The 19674-nt window shown below is 36.9% G+C and overlaps 1 protein-coding gene and 1 pseudogene across 1 annotated transcript in view; both read left to right on the top strand.

The window, feature by feature from the left end:
• The window catches only part of magi1b (membrane associated guanylate kinase, WW and PDZ domain containing 1b), a 1153738-nt gene that overhangs the window by 899441 nt on the left and 234623 nt on the right, over positions 1–19674 (top strand).
• Positions 11709–19674, top strand: part of LOC125256356 — a 141418-nt pseudogene continuing 133452 nt past the window's right edge.

The raw sequence follows: 19674 nt of genomic DNA on the forward strand, positions 1-19674 counted from the left end.
ATCCAAATATGTTTTTGGTTTTTGGTCATTTCATGTTTTTGGTCATTTTTAATGCACATTTTGTAAACAACTAATAATAATAATCTGTGCTTCATGCATAAATGGTGAAATTCCTTTTAGGGGATACATATTTTCTATGTAGCTGGCACTATTTTTCAATATTGGCACTCTGGCAAGCAGAGTAATATAATAGTCTTTTTTGCCTGTGTTTTAGGTTGATGTTAATAAGTTTTATAGAAGACCGAGAGGAAAAAAAGCTGTACCTTTTCCAGAAAGTATTGATGATAGTGATGGCAGTGCATCAGAAAATAAGGTTGTAGTAAAAAAGGAAGAAGTTGAGGATCAAGGAGGATAAGCAGTGAGGGTGATGGCAGAGATGAAGAATATAAGTCTTGGATTGTTGTGGAAGTCAGGCATTGGGGTACATTATCCTATGCCAGTTTGGAAGATGTAATCCATGCTACTACAACCAAGGGTCAGATACGATTACCTATTGGCCTAACTACACTGACAAGTAGGGATGCTCCAAAAATAATGACTAAACAGGTAAAAATTGAGATATGTCTGCAAAGTATGGGGTACACTGAAAAAGAAGAGTCTTGTTGATTTTCTCTTGTGCTCCAATCATTGATTTGGAATTCCGAGAATGGAAACAATGTTAAAGATTTTTAATGCTTTTTTTAAGAACTAAGACATGGTTTCACTGTTTTCCAAGCAGCGAAGTTGCACCTGAATTTGTGTCGAGTTTTTGACATTTTCACATGTGAATTCTAAATGAAATATAGTAGCACAAGATAAAATGCAAGGCTCGAAATTGCGACCATTTTGGGAGCATGTGTGCCAGCGCAAATAATTGTTGAGGTGCGACCTGATTTCATTCCTCTACAAAATGTTTGCTAATTACTGCACAGCATGTGCCTGCTGTGAGCTGATACAGTGACCGGCCCACCGTTCTATCACATAACCAATTAAACTTAATCTTTCTGTTCTTAAAGTTTAAAGCAGATTTTAGTTTATTTAATATTAGTTATCAATCACTCCCTTTCATTGCACTAGGTTGTCACGTGACTTGGAGCTAACTAGCGCGAAAAATGTAAAGAGCTAAAGAGAGAAGATGGAAAGGACACTATTACAGAAGGCTTCGACATTAACACTTGTCTGGGACAAATGGATATTTTGAAGGGGTTAGTTCCAAACAAAGATCACAACAAAACCATAGCGCATCTCACAGCGACACTCAACTGTGTTTTTATTAGCTAATGAATGAATCAGTGTTTTGAACGAATCGGTTGAGTCAAAGATTCAATGACTCATTCATAAACAACTGCCTCATTCTTGATTGAATCAGCCATTTGAATGAATCGTTTGAATAACTCAATGGGCCCTATTTTAACGATCTAAACGCAAAGTGTAAAGCGCACGGCGCAGGTGCACTCAGGGCGTGTCCAAATCCACTTTTGCTATTTAAACGACGGAAAAACGGTCCGTGCGCCAGGGCGCATTTTTGAAATGGGTTGTCCCTATTCTTTTTATGAGTAATGGACGTAACGTTCAATAAACCAATCAGAGTGTCATCTCCCATTCCCTTTAAGAGCGAGATGCGCTTCTTTTACACTGTAATCCTTTTGTTTTTAATATTTGGCATGTTTGTGTGATGCGCATCCTTGTGTGTAATAAGCAAAGTCAACGTGCACTGTGGATGCGCCCAGAGGCGCAGTTTCTACCAACGCGCTCTAACAAAAAAATATTGCGCCATTGACTTTAGACTTTAGACCAGGTTTGAGTTGGTCTATGGCGCAGTCTATTTTCAGCTCCTTAAAATAGCAATGCGCCGGCAATGCGCCTGAGCACACCTCTTTTTTAGACCAGCACGCCCATGGGCGCACTAACTGGCGCAAATGCATTTACTAATTTAAGGACGTGGCACTGAACGGGAAAACGCGAACGGCGCCGGACGCAAACTAGCAAACACACTTGCGCTGCGCCTTGCGTCGCATTGCGCCGGGTGTATTATAGGGCCCAATGACTCACTCATTAAGTCACCTGCTGCCACCTACTGGCGGTTTAGTTTCATGTTTAAAAGTATCATTCTTTCCAACATTTCTTATTTGTATATTCATTTAAAAAAACAAAACAAAAAAAACAAACAAACAAACAAAAAACATTATTTAATGCAGTTGTAATTTTTCAGTGTAAATGTATTAATTTGATTGGTAATATCACAAATATGCAGATTTAAGTATGTCAAAGCTGATAGAAAACTGATGAGACTATTGCTTCAGAATAAAGTATAGCATATTTACATATATATATATATATATATATATATATATATATATATTTTTTATTTTTATTTTTTTTCCCCAAAAAGCAGACTTAAAGACTTAATATGGTGCTCCTACATTTTTGCTGGTGCTCCTAATTTTTTGAAGTTGGGAGCACCAGTGCTACCAAGTAAAAAAGTTCATTTCCAGCCCTGAAATGGAATGTTAATAAAGCTTTTTAATGTTTTTTTGAAACACTAAGACCTTTTCACTACTTTTCAGATAGTGAAAATGCATTTGAATGTGAGTGAAGTTTCAGACAATTTGCCAAAAATAATTATACCCTAACAGGACAAAATCAGTTATAAATGACGGCACCCTAAATAAAGGTCAAAGGTCAGATGTAGAAAACTAATTTTGGAAAATGATTTTAGTCTTAAATAAATCTGTCAAATATAAAGTTATTTATTTTTTTCTAGCTGTGATTTCATAATTAGCCCCAACAAACTCGGAAGGATATGAAGACAAAATAGAATGCCTCTTTGAGATGTGATCTTGTAGCTCAACTGACCATCCCAGCACACTTAGTAGTGGGATCCCAGTAGTGGGACTATACCACCCAATGCACAATACATTAGATTGCAGATTTGCTTACATTAGCCTTATATTTGATAATTTGTTTTTTATCTTTTTATTTTATTTTATTATCTTTTGTTTGTAAATGAGTGTGTATATTTTTGGACCAAGTTTGGACCCAGTGGAGTGTAAGCTTACAAAATAGTAATAACTTAATATTTTTTATTAATTAAAAAATGAGAAATGCTTTGAAATTTAAATGTATTAAAAAACTACAGCAAAAACCTGTGTGATGCAAGAAAATATATATTTTTTTATCAGTATTCATGAGAAATTTTATTTGACTTCAATGGATTTAATTAATTCATTTGAAATTTACAACTCATGACTGCTCAAAACAGACTAAATTTATGAAAACTCCACATCAGCTACCCTCAGGAAAACTTGTACCACTACCCATCCCACGTCGTCCCTGGTCCCACGTTGGAGTTGACTTTGTCACTGATCTACCAAATTCTGATGGCTACACCTGCATTCTCGTAGCATTGGATCATTTCTCCAAAGCATGCAAGTTGATCCCTCTCCGTGTATTGCCCACCACCCTCGAAAAAGCGGAAGCCCTCTTCCATCAGCTGTTTCGTACCTTTGGAATACCCAAAGAGATTGTCTCCGATCATGGGCCACAATACATCTCCCGAGTATGGACTGCTTTTTTCAAGCTGAGTCCCTGCTATATTGGTCCCTTTACCATCGAGAGGCAGATTAATGAATTCACCTACCGTCTTCCAACTCCCTGCAAGGTACCACATTCAACCCTCCTTCCACGTTTCCCTCCTTAAATCTGTGTCTCCCTCCTCCACAGAACCCGACAAGCCGCCAGTACCACCTCCTCCCGAAGTCATTGAAGAGCCTTAAATCCACAGAGTGCAGGAGATCTTGAATTCTCGGCGACGGGGCAGCCGTCTAGAGTATCTCGTAGACTGGGAAGGATACGGGTCAGAGGAAAGATCCTGGGTCAACAGAGATGATGTGTTGGACCCTACTCTCCTGACTGAATTTCACCAACAACCACCCTGACCGTCCTGCACCCAAGAGGCCGTGGCCGGCCCCGTCGCCATAGTAGGGCGTCAGGAGCCGCCCCTGGAGGATGGGGTACCTGTCAGGGAGTCAACACAGTCACCACCGTCACCCCTCACCACCGTCACCAGATCCCAATCACCAGATTACTAATGCCATTCACCTGTCAACAATCAGCAGCCAGCTCCATATATACTGCACTCCAACCGCTCACTCACTGTCTGGTTTCAACCTTTACCTTGTTGTGTTCCCGGATCGACTTACCTGCACTACACTTACCTGTTGATCCTGCTGGCCGGTCCTAGTTCTCCTCAGCTCCTGCTCTCCGTCATTTCCATGCTCCTCAGCCACTCTAGATCTCCTGAGAAAGAAACACAAAGACTGCATCACCCACAGATAAGCCATATCAAGACATTCCCTCTCCCAGCCTGCTTACCTGGACTGCTATCACTGCTGTGTTGTTTTCTCTGTTCAATAAACCTGCTGTTGATTATATCACTTACCTCTGTGTTCCTTGTCTATCCGCTGACAAAACCTACATGTTCTTTTTCTAACAAAAACGACAAAACAACATCAGTATTACTCTGAAAATGTTTTCAAACTAAATGTTCATTTTACATTCATAAACTTTTACTTTCATATGAAAAAAAATTATGATGATGATGATGATAAACAATTTGAATCTCTTTTTAATGCTGCAGTGGTTTATCAATAAGTGGCAGCAAAGGGAAACATGGACTTTTTCTTTTCCAAACCCTCTTTCCGTTTTCAAATTTAGACTGCTTGGTCTATGAACCTTTGTTCTACAAACATATTAAGACATTAATTTGTTTGTCATTCTAGAGACACACTTTTTTTTTTTTTAAATGTGGAAATTATATTTTTATACCATGTACCAAATGGCACCCTAAACACTCTCGGTCTTCCTACGAGTCTGCACTTTTGTGACTGTCTGGAAGAAGTTTGTTGTGGAGCTCAGCAAAAGTGGCCGCAAAGGGGGCACTCGCGAGCACACTTCGGAAACCTAAAATGACAAATGGGACACCCTACAGTCTCGTGAACATAATGGACATGTGCACGTGGCACCCATTGTAAGTCCACAAGACCGAAAGTGCATATGAAGTGTGCCATTTTGGACAGGGCCTTAGAATGCTCTTTTATGCACAAAACAGTAAAACATGCGCAACAGTAAAACATGTCTGTCTAGCTCAGGGGTGCCCAGTCTTCTTCCTGGAGATCTACCTACTTACAGAGTTCAGATCTAACCCTGATCCAACACACTGGTCTGTAATTATCAAATACTGAAGATCTTAAAGGTGCAGTAAGCGATTTCTGAGAATCATTGTTGAACACTGTTGATACTTGAAATCAACCCAAACAAACACACCCCTCTCTTCATTGCTATGCCCCAAAAATGCACGAACACACAATGCAAGAATAGATGTCTCTTTATGATTGCAGAAGCAAAGCAAAAAAAAAAAAAAAGCTTTGTGAAAAATAAAGTGAAGATGACAAATAATGAACATACAGTTCATAAGTACATACAAGCAATAGTTTGTTGTTAGTCACACACTCTAGTCTAAACCAATATTCTCACGTATGGAGCAGAAACAACACAACCTCGGCATCCCTTTTCAGGCCTTCCCACTTGGGTCTCTCCAGAGCTGGAAAGCTTGTCTAATATTAACGCTGGTCCTAAAGTTCTGGCCTGATTATAACCTCCTTTTCCTAGTGATATTCCTCTGACCTTTTATCTTTTCTAATGTCTATCAGCCATCTCTTTTTCAACAGTCATCCTTCAAATCTCCCTCTTGCTCACTTTCTCTCCTCCCTTATCATGAGTGTATTTGTTGTGGTGCTTGGTCCGATCCACTTTCAACAGTTTTTCAGAAATGGTTTACTGCACCTTTAATTAGCTGGTTCACTCTGTGTTTGATCATGGTGGGTTTGGTGCACACAGGGATAAAAAGTACCCCATGTGTACAGTGAAATATACTGCTGGATCTTTAATGTTGTGGGCCTATTTTTCTGCTGGAGATCCAGGACATTTTGTTCAGATACATGGTATCATGGATTCTATCAAACAGCAAAAGATAAAAAATCAAAACCTGACAGCCTGACGGTCGTGGTTGAATCTTCCATCAGGACAATGATCCAAAACAAACAACAAAATCAACACAAAAATGGGTCCCTAAAGTACAAAATGAAACTTCTGCAATGGCCATCCCAGTCCCTTGACCTGAAACCTAAAGAAAATGAGTGGAGTGAACTGAAGAGAAGAAGCATCAACATGGAGCTGGGAATCTGAAGGATCTGGAAAGATTCTGTATGAAGGAATGATCTTTGATCTCTGTCAGGTGTTATCCAAACTCATCAGGCATTATAGAAAAAGACTCAGAGCTGTTATCTTGGCAAAAGGAGGTTGCAAAAAGTATTGAATAAAAGGGTATGATTAATTGTGAGCAATGTGTATTATTCTCCAATGAATGGTTGGATTTTTGTAAATTTTTTAAATAAAAGATCAAAAGGATTAACAATGCAGATTTATTTTCACAGCCTTCTTTGGTCATATATACAAAGGGTATGAATAATTTTGAGCACAACTGTATGGATTCAGATATACCTTGATGCCTTCAACCTCTATATATGTATAAAAGGTAAAATGCCAATTTGAAAGGAGATAATTCAGAACTTATTTGTTCCTTTGGTGTCACCTCAAGGAGGGAGGCAGGTTTTATAAGTTACATACTATAAAATCACAAATTTCATTTACATTATAGTGCAGGGGTGCAAAACTCAATTTCTGGAGGGTCACAGCCTTGCAGAGTTTAGTTCCAAACCTGCTCCAACACACATGTGTAGCTTTCTCCAGGTATTATAAACCTCCTTGGCCTGATGTGCTCATGCAGTACCGCAAGAACTCAAAAGGGGGCGCAAAACATCAGCAAAGATGCTCAGTGACTCACTGGAGGCCTTTGGTAAGAATCAGGTTCACAGATTCAGGTACACTTTTCACCAATGATCAGATAATTAATGGAACATAATAAGATGTACTGAATCCTTACATTATGCTAAATAGAAGTCAAACAGATGCTGATTTCTAATGTTATTGGGGTGAAGAAGTCACAGGGTGCACTGCATGTTTACTCCACCAAAAAATATTTCAGTGAGTAAGTAAAATGACCTCTGTTGTTATAAATTGGTGCTAATCCACTGGAGAGTGTCCCAAATATTATGATATTTGTCTGCATCATCTGAGTCTTGGCATGTGGGTGTGTTTGAGTATGATTCAGTAATTTGATAGCACATCTGTCGATCCGCGATCGCTTTAACCCACTGCCTTTAGCTCATGCAGCGCACTTTCATGTGTGTTTAATTCGCCAATTAGTCTCAATGACTTCACGTGTTTTTAAAAGCATCTTTGTGAAGGTCTCAGCTTTTAAAGGGCTAAAGTGAGATAAACCCTAGGATATTAATTCCAGCATACTGGCTGGTCATGGAATCCGTATCTGCAGGCTTTCCAGCACTTTTGTGCCAGCAGGCATTTAAAGTTTACGGCAGGGCTTCATATGGGACTTGATGACCTTCACAAACTGCATCAGAGGAGGCCTGACTTCAGCTGCAGAGACATTTCAAATTCAGCCATGTCCTGTGTCTGAGACATTTACTCTTACAAGGAGAAAGGGCCCCAAATTTTCTGTGGTTACATGGACCTTAGAAATGTTCGGGTCTTAAAAACTAGTGCAAGATGTTTTTTTTTTTAAGTTGAGAGTGTTGAAAGTGTGTTGAGGGGTTGATAAAATGCAGTGCCTGCAGTTATGAATACTATAACAGATGATTTCACTGATCTTTATATACAAAACCAGGTGGATCAGTCCTACTATTTTCATGTAATTATATCAATTAATTATCTTTTATTATTACTATTATTTAATTCCACCCTGAAAATAATTCAATAGAAAGTTATAATTAATAAAATGCCTGAGCCTGTCTTTATACAAATATTTCCAAATAAAAACAAAACAAACATATTTATTTTTCTTACAGGCCTATTAAAGTTAAAAAGGCACTGTATAACAGGAATGACCCAGATATGTATAATTACAAACTTAAAAATAACAGCAAGACTAAGTGAGGAGTAAAACCTTACCTGAAGCGAAACTCCTGTGGTGTGTGAGAAAGTGTTTGTATATTTGTGTTTTCTCTCTCTCAGCTTACAAAGTGCTCAAGTAAAGCTTTTGCTGCCATTCGGCAAAAGTACAGCTCCGTTTGAAGCTTTATTGGAAAGGTATGCTTGTTCCCTCAAGTATAGTTTTACACACATGGCGGTTGCTGGCGTGTGCAGCAGATCTTTCAGGAAAGAAAAAACAGATGTGGCCTCTTGTCTCTGTTAGCCACATCTCTCTTCAGGCCAATATACATTTCCAACTGACTGCTTTTAAGAAAGTGACCTATTACGCTGACAGATATATTTTTCAAACATTGTCCGGACTTGTCAAAAGATTTCCACGAGGTAGTATAATTTGTTTGTGAACAGTTTATTAGCAGCAGCGGTAACATTTCCTCTCAGAGCATCTATTAGGGCTTTCAGTGTTTGAATATGTCTGCTGATGGATCTTATGCAGCAGTGAAGGACGCAGATCAGAGAATATCAGAATGAAACAAAGCCAAGTGAGCAAATCCAGCCATAGGGTCAAACTCCAGTGAGTCACACTGCCCTCTGCTGGCAAACACTTAATGTTAGGCCGAGTTAGAAGAAATACCCGCAGGGCAATAAAAGTAAAACTAGTGTGAATCACGTTTCTTGTGGAAGTGTAAACAATGCTGTGAACTAGGCTGGGGTATATTCAAATAGAACACAGTTATTTTAAATTGTAATAATATTTCACAATATAACTGGTTTTACTGACTCAGTCTCAGAAACTTTCAAAGACTTACTGACTTCAGACCTTTAAACGGTAGTCTAATATAGGCCTATATATAAAATGTTTCATTTATTTTTATTGTAACATATCTTTACGATCATATATATATATTTTTTTTGTCAGGTGTTTTTAATATCAGGGAAGATGAGATAATCTATTTTAATAATAATATTGTATTTTAGAATAAGCATGACTTTTTCTCAGCTAGTAGTTCTATTTAGATTTTTTTGGCATCTATGTTTGTGATGTACCTTCTCTGCTGTGTCTCCTCCTGTAGCATCTGTGTCCTGTTAGGGGTATAATCATTTCACAATCCCCTCCACAAGTCATTAAGCACTCCATGCTCCATACATATATGCAGAACACTCCCTGAATCTTTAATACATGAGCACCATTAATCTCTGTACCATCTTTAAAAGCAGAATTAAACTTTCATTTGTATTTTTCTTTCCTGTGTGTCTGTTGAGCCCCCAGCCTACTCTGCTGCTTAAATATTAATCAGTGCTGAATCACACATTGTGGAGTGACTCTCTCTCTCTCTCTGTCTCTCTCTCTCTCTCTCTCTCTCTGTCTCTCATATGCACACCCGTCTCTAGGAGTTTTACACTAAGCACAGCAACAAGCACCATCCCCCCTCTTCTTTCATTTGATGATTTAACATGGGTAACGATCATATAGGATCATCATCGTTTTTTTATCAACCAATCTAGTTTTTTAGGTTTTGGGTTAGTTTTAGTCTTGAGGTGTTATCAACCTACAATTTCTTTCTGATTTGTGGTATAGTCATTAGGTTTAGGGATAAAGAATGTGTTCTACATTTGTACCAAGAACTAGGGCTCATATCAGGGTAATTTTCAAATATGTATTACATTTCTAGACAAAAGCAACAACAGAGTCAAGAAAATATGCAGGCAACTTTAAAGAAGTCAAAGATTAAAATACGAGAATTAAATTAATAAATTATAACATACCATTATGGATATTAATTAATTTAGGTAATAATAGTATTTTTTTTTGAGTGGAAATTGGACTGTAAAATTTTAAATTTTACACAGAAAATGAATGTAAATAATGCCTGTTAACTAGTTATCTGTAAATTATATTTAAAAGGCAATAGCAACATTTTACTATAAAAATATTGTGAAACAAGTTTTTTTTTTTTTTAATAAAAAAAAAATGATGGTTGGAAATGTTATGAATGGTAAAAGTATGGAAAAAAGTAAAAAAAAAAAAAAAAAGAAAAAAAAAAAAAGTATGAATTGCCTATGGGACATTCCCTAAATATCCGCATTATCTATCACAGTTGCTCATATTGTTCAGGAGCCTACCAATACAAACAGATTTTAATAGCTGAAATTGGTCAATATACATTTTAAATTAAATTTACAAACAATTTATATTATTTTTAATTTATAATTAAAATTTGATTGATATAGGCTAATTGAATGACCAGAATCGGAACCCTTAAAATATCGGAATCGTAAAATATAAAGGCCTACGGTGAGGTAATATTTTCCCTGAATTTGTTTGGTAAAGATCAGGGGCCGTATTCACAAAACATTTTATCCTACCACTAAGTTCTCCTAAATAGCAGTAAAAGTTCTTAGGTAAGAGTTTCCTCTTAAACCTATTCACAAAGCTGCTGGGACCAACTTTTACTAAGGTATGGGGAGAAATCTTAAGCTAAGAGAAAGGGTGGGGTTGACCTAGTTGCTAAGGATGATGTCAACAAGTTTACTTACTATGCCCACAGTGATTGGCTGATAGTGTAAATCTGCAAATATTTATTGCATTTATTAAGAAAAGGCTCAGCATCGAAGGCTCTATACTATTGCCTCAATGGTGTACAGTGTCCTTTGGCAGATTTCCGGCCATTTTAGGATTGGTTGTGATTTGGTCTTAGGAGTCCTCTTGACTCCCCCTAAATTTCATAGATTTAGGAGCTAGTTTTAATGCTAAAATGCTTTGTGAAATACTCTTAAATTTAGGAGTCCTAAAATTGGGACTGACACGCCCATTATTTTTAAAGGGTTAGTTCACCCAAAAATGAAAATTCTGTCATTTATTACTTACCCTCATGCCGTTCCACACCCGTAAGACCTTCGTTAATCTTCGGAACACAAATTAAGATATTTTAGTTGAATAAAAAATTCAACTAATACTTTAGTTATTCAACTTTAGTTGAATAAAAAAAAATTCATCTCTCAAGATCCATAAAGGTACTAAAAACACATCTAAATCAGTTCATGTGAGTACAGTAGTTCAATATTAATATTATAAAGTGACAAGAATACTTTTGGTGTGCCAAAAACAAAACAAAATAACGACTTATATAGTGATGGCCGATTTCAAAACACTGCTTCAGGAAGCATCGGAGCATTATGAATCAGCGTATCGATTCAGCTGTTCGGAGCGCCAAAGTCACGTGATTTCAGCAGTTTGCCCTGAGTTTGCCGGTTTGACACACGATCCGAATCATGATTTCGATAAGCTGATTCATATCGCGATGCTTCTTGAAGCAGTGTTTTGAAATCAACCATCACTGTGTAAGTCGTTATTTTTTTTTTTTTTTGGCGCACCAAAAATATTCTCGTCGCTTTATAATATTAATATTGAATCACTGTACTCACATAAACTGATTTAAATATGTTTTTAGTACCTTTATGGATCTTGAGAGAGGAAATGTCATTGCAGGCCTCACGGAGCCATCGGATTTCAACTGAAATATCTTAATTTGTGTTCCGAAGATTAACGAAGGTCTTACGGGTGTGGGACGGCATGAGGGTAAGTAATAAATGACAGAATTTTCATTTTTGGGTGAACTAACCTTTTAAGAGTTTCTCCTAAATCATCAAGTTAGAAGCTACTTTTAGCCTTAAGATGTTTTGTGAATATGGCAACTGGTAAGCACAGCTGGCATTTTGTTTTTACCCCAAATTTACAAACAATTTTACATTTATAGCGCTCAGATTAGAAACAACAACATTTAAACATGTCACACACCCACACAATTTTGCAATTATCATTCTTTATCTAATGCGAGCTGTAATTAAGTTTAATTTCATTTAATGGCTTTCTTAATGGCCAATATCTCCAAAGTTTCAGTGTGTAGGTCCAGGCGGTCCCTCTTCCCAAGCAGCTCCGCCCCGCAGTCGAGGACAGACAGCGAAGAGACTGAGACATGTGCTGAGAGAGAGACAGCGCGCTGTGGAGGCAGGACCGATCGTCTTTAGGTAGGAAAGAGAGAAAATGTCATTTCACACTTGTGAGAGCGACGGTCTGTGAGGAGCAGCAAGTTGTTCACGCGCAGAAGCGACATTTAAAGCGCCTCACCGTCAACTTTGCGCGTGATGCGGCGTGTGTGGATTCAGCATCGCGTCTGTGAGCGCGCCACGAGCCCGCAACCAAGATAACTTTCACACGGCAGTTCGACACTGAAGTGTTGGCTACTTTTTTTACTCTCATTGACTGGTGATAAAGAAGACCGACTCGGTCAGGTGGCTTCAGAGAGGAGACGCACGGACCACGCGCATGTGTGGAGTACCAGCAGGATTTTAGAGCGTGCACGTTCGTATGGATGGCAACTATTTGGCCACTTTTTACGAGTCCGAGAAAAGTTTTTTTAAAGCCACTGGAGGAAGAATGGATGTGAAAAGCAAGCGGTATTGTAGTTTGACATGCAGTGCTTCTCTTTCACTGATCGTCATGGAAACATCTCAAGCTATGGAGGTCGAGATGCTGGATGGATCCTCCGTGATAAGTTCATTCACTGAGCTTTGACTTTACTTTTATTCCTTAGCTGAAGAATGTGATGATTTTGACTCTCTCACACTTGATAGTTCTCCTTAAACGCATCTATTATTAGCCGAGCTTCTATTTTCTCCCTGTTAATTGACATTATGGACAAAAACTCTATTGCATATCAGATGGAGTTGACACTTTTCATGGTCGTTTCCTGTTTTGGGTCACCGTGTGCGCGGATGACAGTAAGATCATTTCAGACCGGTATGCTGTGTACTGGAACAGCACGAATCCCAGGTAAGAAACACCTCAGTACATCAGTACTGTAAGGAGTGTGAGTCAAGTTTTTACTGCTATTGCAGAGTCATGGCTGGCAGGTCGTAGCCGAGTTTTTCAAAACTACAGTCAGGTCAGAGCTGCTTTGAACTTTTCCCATTTGTGTTAATTTTTTATTTTGACCGTTTTATATAAATATATTTTTAATATAGACCAACCTATATTTACATAAAAATATACAAACACATGGGTGACTCTTCAATCGGGGAAACGTTTCTGACACTCTAGAAAAAGAAGTTTTTTTTATAAACAATCATTATTCCAATGTTCCAGTGTCAAACTTTTTATGTTGTCTGTTTAATGGTTTTCCCGAATTTCCTTAATATACAAATAGTTGCAAAATATTTAAAACATTTAAACACTACTGTACATTGGGCTCATCTTCTATCTAAACATACACAAAAAAAAAAAACTTTGCACTTTTCCTAAGAAGTAAAAGCATATTTTAAATAATCAAACTTGGTATTTGTTTGTACAATTTGTAATTTTATTTTATATGTCAGAGATTCAGTGCCACAATACTGCTATCATTACCATCATGTTGAATATTTGGGAAAACTCATTTGTTTTCAATAAAAATTTTCTAATTGGTTATCATGTAAATAAAAAGGTGATATATTTTATAAATTTGTGCTTTTCAACTTTTTTTTAAAAAAAACAAAAACAAAAACAAATAACTAAAATCATTACCGTCACAGATTATTGTATTATCCTGAAATCCACTTGAAGGTTGCTCAGGCCATATGCTCAAATCTTTTTTGTAGGACATGTGATAAATATTTTAATATAGATTAAACAAAATATGGAAGTTGTCGAAAAAGCCTTATATTTTATTTCTTTATTTTATATATATATATATTTTTTTTCTTTGATCAGTTCTGGTAAAAGTTTTGTAAAGTCACTTAAATCAGTCCCAAACATTATGGACACTCAGAGTCTTCCATTTGAGTGTTTCATGTGCGATTTCACTAATAAAACCATGAAGATTTTGAAACGCACACAAAAAGTCCTCTCTTGGGCACTGTTTTAACAACTTGTGTGTTCCATTTTAAAGTACTTTTAGGTCTTCTCACAAAATCAGCCTCTCTATGAGCATATTGTAACTTTATGGCCTCATTTATTGCATGCTTACTGTTTGACACTTGCTTTCTGTTTTGAGTTACTGAGGGCTGTGTACTGTTACATTGTGTGCCGTTGGGGTGTGGGGTTGATAATCACCCAAAATATGTTAATAAATGCATAGTCTGATGATATCCTGTCAGCTTTTGAAGAGCCTGTTATTTTCATTTCTTTCTTCGTTGATGTTCCTGAGGTGGGATCAGTACTGTAGCCTTTTGATGTCATATCACCATATGGTTTAAATAGTCTAAGATGAAGCCCCCCTCGCCGAACACCCCAGCACCCCTCATCAGACCGCTCTCAAAGACTGTTTCTGGCAGAGGACAGAGCTTTGTGTAACCACACAGTCAAACTTATACATTACATGCCACAGTTTTAACCAATATAAGTAATTATGGAAAAGTCCACAGATGTTTGTTCTCATCAGTTCTATGAAGAATTTAGATTTTTTTTTTTTTTTTTTTTTTGAGCTTTAGATTTGTAGTTTGTTCTGGGGATTGTTGGTATTTGTCTTTTTCATTTGATGTTTGTGTTGAACTGTTTTTATGATAAACAATAGCTTAAAAGGAAGTTAACAAGGAAAAAGAGAAGATAATTTTACTTACATATCTTAATCTTTTCCAGTTCATCCTAAAGGAAAGAATGCAGAGTAGAGTGTATATAAAGGTTTTTTTGTTTTTTTGTTTTTTTTGAAGAAAGAGGCTGCACATAGTTTAAGCCTTTAAAATGTTAATGGGCTTGATTTTTGCTAATAATATATATATAATATATATATTATATCTTCCAAAAAAAGAAACCAAATTCGTTCTCAAATCTAAAAGAAAAAAAGTATTTAAAAAAAAGTTTTCTGTCCCGTATTCCATGCGTCGTATTCCATAGATTCAAATAATTAAATCAAATCTCAATCATTTTTTCTTTATTTTTCCACCTGTAAGTTACGTGTGTTTGTGTCTGCTGTGCTATGTCAGAGCAGTGAAATGTTTGTTCAGCTAAACTGAGATGGGTCTTCCCTCTCTCTCTATGTGTGTGTATGTGTGAGAGAGGGAGAGAGCTCTGGGAAAAGGTATCTCTATTCTCAGGCTGCAGAGTTTTTAACCCATACTATCGATTTTACCAGTCAGCCTGTAGATCTATGAGATGTATCAGTTTTTCCAGGTTTGGATTGTCAGAAATGCAGAGCAGAAATGCATTGTATAGTTCTATGTTTTTGACTTGGTTGTTTTTGCAATCCTGGAAAACTGAAATTAGAGTTTGCGGACTCATTGTGAGCTGTGGTTTTCTAGCATGCCACCATAAAAGCGAGCGGTGCTGTCTAGTGTGGTTTGAGTCAGGCCTCGGCTGTTTGAGTCTGTTATGTGCCTCAATTAGGAGTGTGAGACTGAAATGACTTGTGCTAAATGACCCCAATCAGAGCATAAATAAATACACTGAAACACATTTCTGCTGTGTATGAGTTAAGCCCTGAGGTGTCGATTTAACCCTTGCGGCTTTACGGTGAGGTCTACGAGGAGGCTGGTGAATTACAAAATGCAGTTAGGGTGAAAAGTGAGTTTTCGTGTAGGGTACACCATTATGCAGCACTTTTAGACATTTCAGAATGGAGCTGTTCAGGTCTGAAGAGTGATCTTTATTTAGTTTTTGAATGGAGCAGTTAATAGTTACAGTGAATGCTTGTGTGTGTGTATATAATTTAGTTTTTAAGCCATTTACCAGATGCTCTTATCTATAGCGACTTAGAAAGATTACTTTAGTTTCATTTGTAAACAGCAGAGAACCACATGGCATGTCCTATTATGCATATTTTGCTAAGCATTGCAAAAATATTTTATTTTTGTAGTTTTGTAGTTTTAGTTAAATATTTTACTCATTATTCTTCTTATTAAATCATTCTTTATTTTAGTTAATGAAAGTAAATATTTTAATTGGATTTATTTTTCTCCCTGTGCCAATAAAATTTGCAATGAATTGTCTCATAACGAATGAAGATTTTCTGCAGTTTAAGCGACTCATAAACATCCTCTTACGAAATTTGAATAAGATGTTTTTTATTTTTTTTTTATTTTAAATTTACTATAATAAGAACACATGGTTCTTGTAGGGAAACATTTCTTTGTATTTTTTTTATTTTACTTTCTCACTTTTGGCGTAGTGTAATTGGTTCCTCAAGGTTATGAGGGCTGCCTAGTGTCAGAGGACTCCTGTATGAGGGCAAGACACAGATATCACTGTCTGAATCCACATGGATTTTATTCTCTTAGGGTCATTAACCTCTATTGTGATTGGAATGCTTGAAATTAATGACTTCAAGCTTGACCTTGGATGCTCGTGTCAAACTTCAGCTCCTGTAGGTGGCATTGCACCATGTTCTGCCCCAGTTTACGGATTTGTCCGCCATTTTGTGAACCCTCACACTTGCCTCTGGAATATGGTGCAAGCGGAAGACAAAAAATGGAGTATGGGGTTAATTCAGTCATACTGTGAGAACTAACCAGAAATAGCTAATTTCATTTTATTACTAATAACAAAATTTTGAGGTTTATCACCTGGGCTAGCATTTTGAAACTATTAGTATATTATTAACAATTATAATTTAGGTACCATTTTCATAATTATCTAGTTTAGTTTTGAAAAAAAAAAAAAAAAAAAAATCATGTACTTTTCATGTAAAAAATACAAATGTACTTAAATTTCATTTTAGTGACAAATTATAATTATGACAAAGCCTCTGCTTTTCAGACATGCATTCTTGAAATTGTTCGCTTAAATAACACTGTTATTTAGCAAAAAAGTGTGCTGATTTTTTTCTATTTTATCTCTCTATGGCAAGTCATATACATATACCCAGCGTCCAGTTTATTGTGCCTGACATTAATTGATTTTTCTGTTTTAAGCAGCACTTAGTGTTCAGTCATCTTCCACTTCTTTGTTTGTGCGTTCCTTCCGTATGTGTGTTTATAATTCATTTCAGGCAGCTGGAGGGTGGCAATTTACAGTCTACTTTCATCCAGACAGAAATACCTCAAATTTCACAATGCATGACTGAGTGTTTCTTCTGCTAGGACTGTGACCTGCCGTCCTGAGGGTTGAGGGAACAATTTTGCCTCTTTGTAGGAAAACACTTTGAGAGAAAACCCATTCCGACCACCAAATTGCCCTCCATTCCGTGACTTATTGCAACTTTAGCATGAGATCGCTGTTTTGTTTGGTGGTTTAATCAAATTAACTCATCCATTAAAGTGTATAAATATAATCATTGTTTTTTTCCCAACGACCCTCGTCCATTAATACACAGTTACTACAGTGAGAGAATGCACTTAAACTGACAGCGCTCTGGGCACAGTGAATTCGTTAGTTTGGAAATCAGATTACAGCGGGAATGGCAGTCAGCTGTGTCCACTTGCTAAAACAACAGTGCATCTTTTAAGATGGGAGTCACACAGCCTTACTGGTGCTTTGTTTCTATGAGATTACGGGCTACTTCTGTTGGGGAACTGTAGGGAGAAATTCAGTTACTGAGGTCTGCAGGTCAGCAGTTGTTATAGCTATAATGCTTCCATTCTGTTAGTGCTGTTTACCGCTGGACTTTAGATTCATCTGCTAATGATTATCAATGACAGAATGTTTCATGAGACCTTTTTTCTCTAAATACATGGACCAAAAATGGAATTGAGCCCTTGTCAGCAGTGAATAATGCAAATGGTCTAACGCCATATTGCATCAAAAGGCTCCAACATGTAATTAAAGATTAAAGTTGCCGCGTGGTTTCTACAAAAAACGACTGCATGAAAGAGAAATTTTGTAATCAGTAATCTAGGTTCAAAGTTTCGTTATATAAAATGACTCAGATTGGACTTCATCGGCGTATTTCATTTTCAGCATTAATCAAAGTTACATTACCGCAGGTTGGAATGAAACATCCTGCTGTGTCAGTCACTGAATGGCGGAAACGTTGTGCTTCTCTAAATTTGTATTGCAGGAGTAACATAACCCTCTCCGCCATTATCTGCACTGTCCTGCCCCCCACCCTGCGACAAAATGACGGCTCATACCTGAACATTTGCACAGATGTGACGTTCTTTTCAAACAGCTCAAAACATTTTAGTACACAAACAGAACACAAAGACAAAATTCAGGGTTGATGTTTATAAATGCATGTTTGTTTGTATTTTAAAGCTAAATATTTTAAGTTATATGGAGTTGTTTGAGTAGTTTACATGTTTACGCCAGATTTGTTTAGTTGAAAAATACCTGGTTGTATATATCAAACATGGCATGTTGTGCTTTTTTTTAACAGTGATTTAAATACTTTTAATTGTTTTGTTGTATATTTGTTTTTTTTTCCATCTGCCTTCAAAAAGCTTGAAATAACTGTTTAGACCGTCAAAACTCTTTTATAGAACGCAGCACCCAAATTCTTTCTGTGCAGGCGCCATGACAGTTATATTTCACGCTTGTTCTCTGTGGTGGACACAAACCAGAATTCATTCCCAGGACCTTACAGGGCACCTTATCACCCCTGCATTCTCACCTCTTTGTGTGGCAGTTTATTTTTGTCTGTTTTTATACCCAGCAACAGCCCCAATCACAACGTCACCCTGCCTTCTGTATTACTCATAAATTTTAATGCCTGACCCACATTCACGTAGCACATTGGCAGTCACGTGAATCCAGGGAGCTCAAACTTGGTTTGAGGTAGGTGCTCGTTCATGGGTGGATCTTTCCCCCAACGGAAGAGAAAACGGATGATTTCAAAGCAGCTTTACATGCTGGCTTTGGTTTAAATTGCAAATCTGAGGACTAGGTGTTTGTTTAAATGTCTTCTTGTCGTGCTTTTATCCAGGTGCTATTGGGTTCTCGGTCAAGTTAGCTCAGGACGCTCCTCTCTCTCAGGACCAAGGCTTTTCTCATTTAGTTTACAGTATTTATGAGACACAGAGTGCCAGAAAGCCCTTCTTCAGATGGGATTGTTTTTAAACGAAGTGAGATGCTCTCTTTATCAATAAACCACTTTCTCTTTCTTGTATTGTGGACCGAATGTGCTTTTAAGTTAATTTATTTTTTAAATAATTTATTTGTTTTCTTAATTTTTTTCTTAAACACACTGATTGATATATATATATATATATTGATATTGATTTCTTGAAAAATTAATTTAAGGCATTAAACAAACGGTGCTGTCTTAATTCGCTGGAACTGTAGTTTAGTTCTGTTGACCCACATTCAGTTGGCTCATTACGTCCATCCAAAAACTCCTCATTTCTCTACTTGAGTGAGTTTTTTTTTTTTTTTGGAAATACACTCCGCTCTCTGCTAAGAAAGATTCTCAAACCTAATTTGTGAAATTGTTTGTAGAAAGCTAATTTTTAAAGCCAATTTTTTGTTCACGGGAGTCTTATATTTGGGAAAACTTAATAATACTTAAAAATACCTGACATTATTCATCTGTGCTATAACTGAAAATTAAAGTCGTGCACTATAAGCATTATATAGTAGCAGAAAGAGAATTACGGGAAAATATTTAACAGTTTCATATATATACTATGTATAAAATAAGTAAAATAAAATTAAAATGGCCAGTGCCGTATTAACAGTATTAACATTGTCAAAGTACAATTCACTTCCTGAGAAAAATAAAG

Source organism: Megalobrama amblycephala, linkage group LG21 (assembly GCF_018812025.1).
Source record: "Megalobrama amblycephala isolate DHTTF-2021 linkage group LG21, ASM1881202v1, whole genome shotgun sequence".
Classification (NCBI taxonomy): domain Eukaryota; kingdom Metazoa; phylum Chordata; class Actinopteri; order Cypriniformes; family Xenocyprididae; genus Megalobrama; species Megalobrama amblycephala.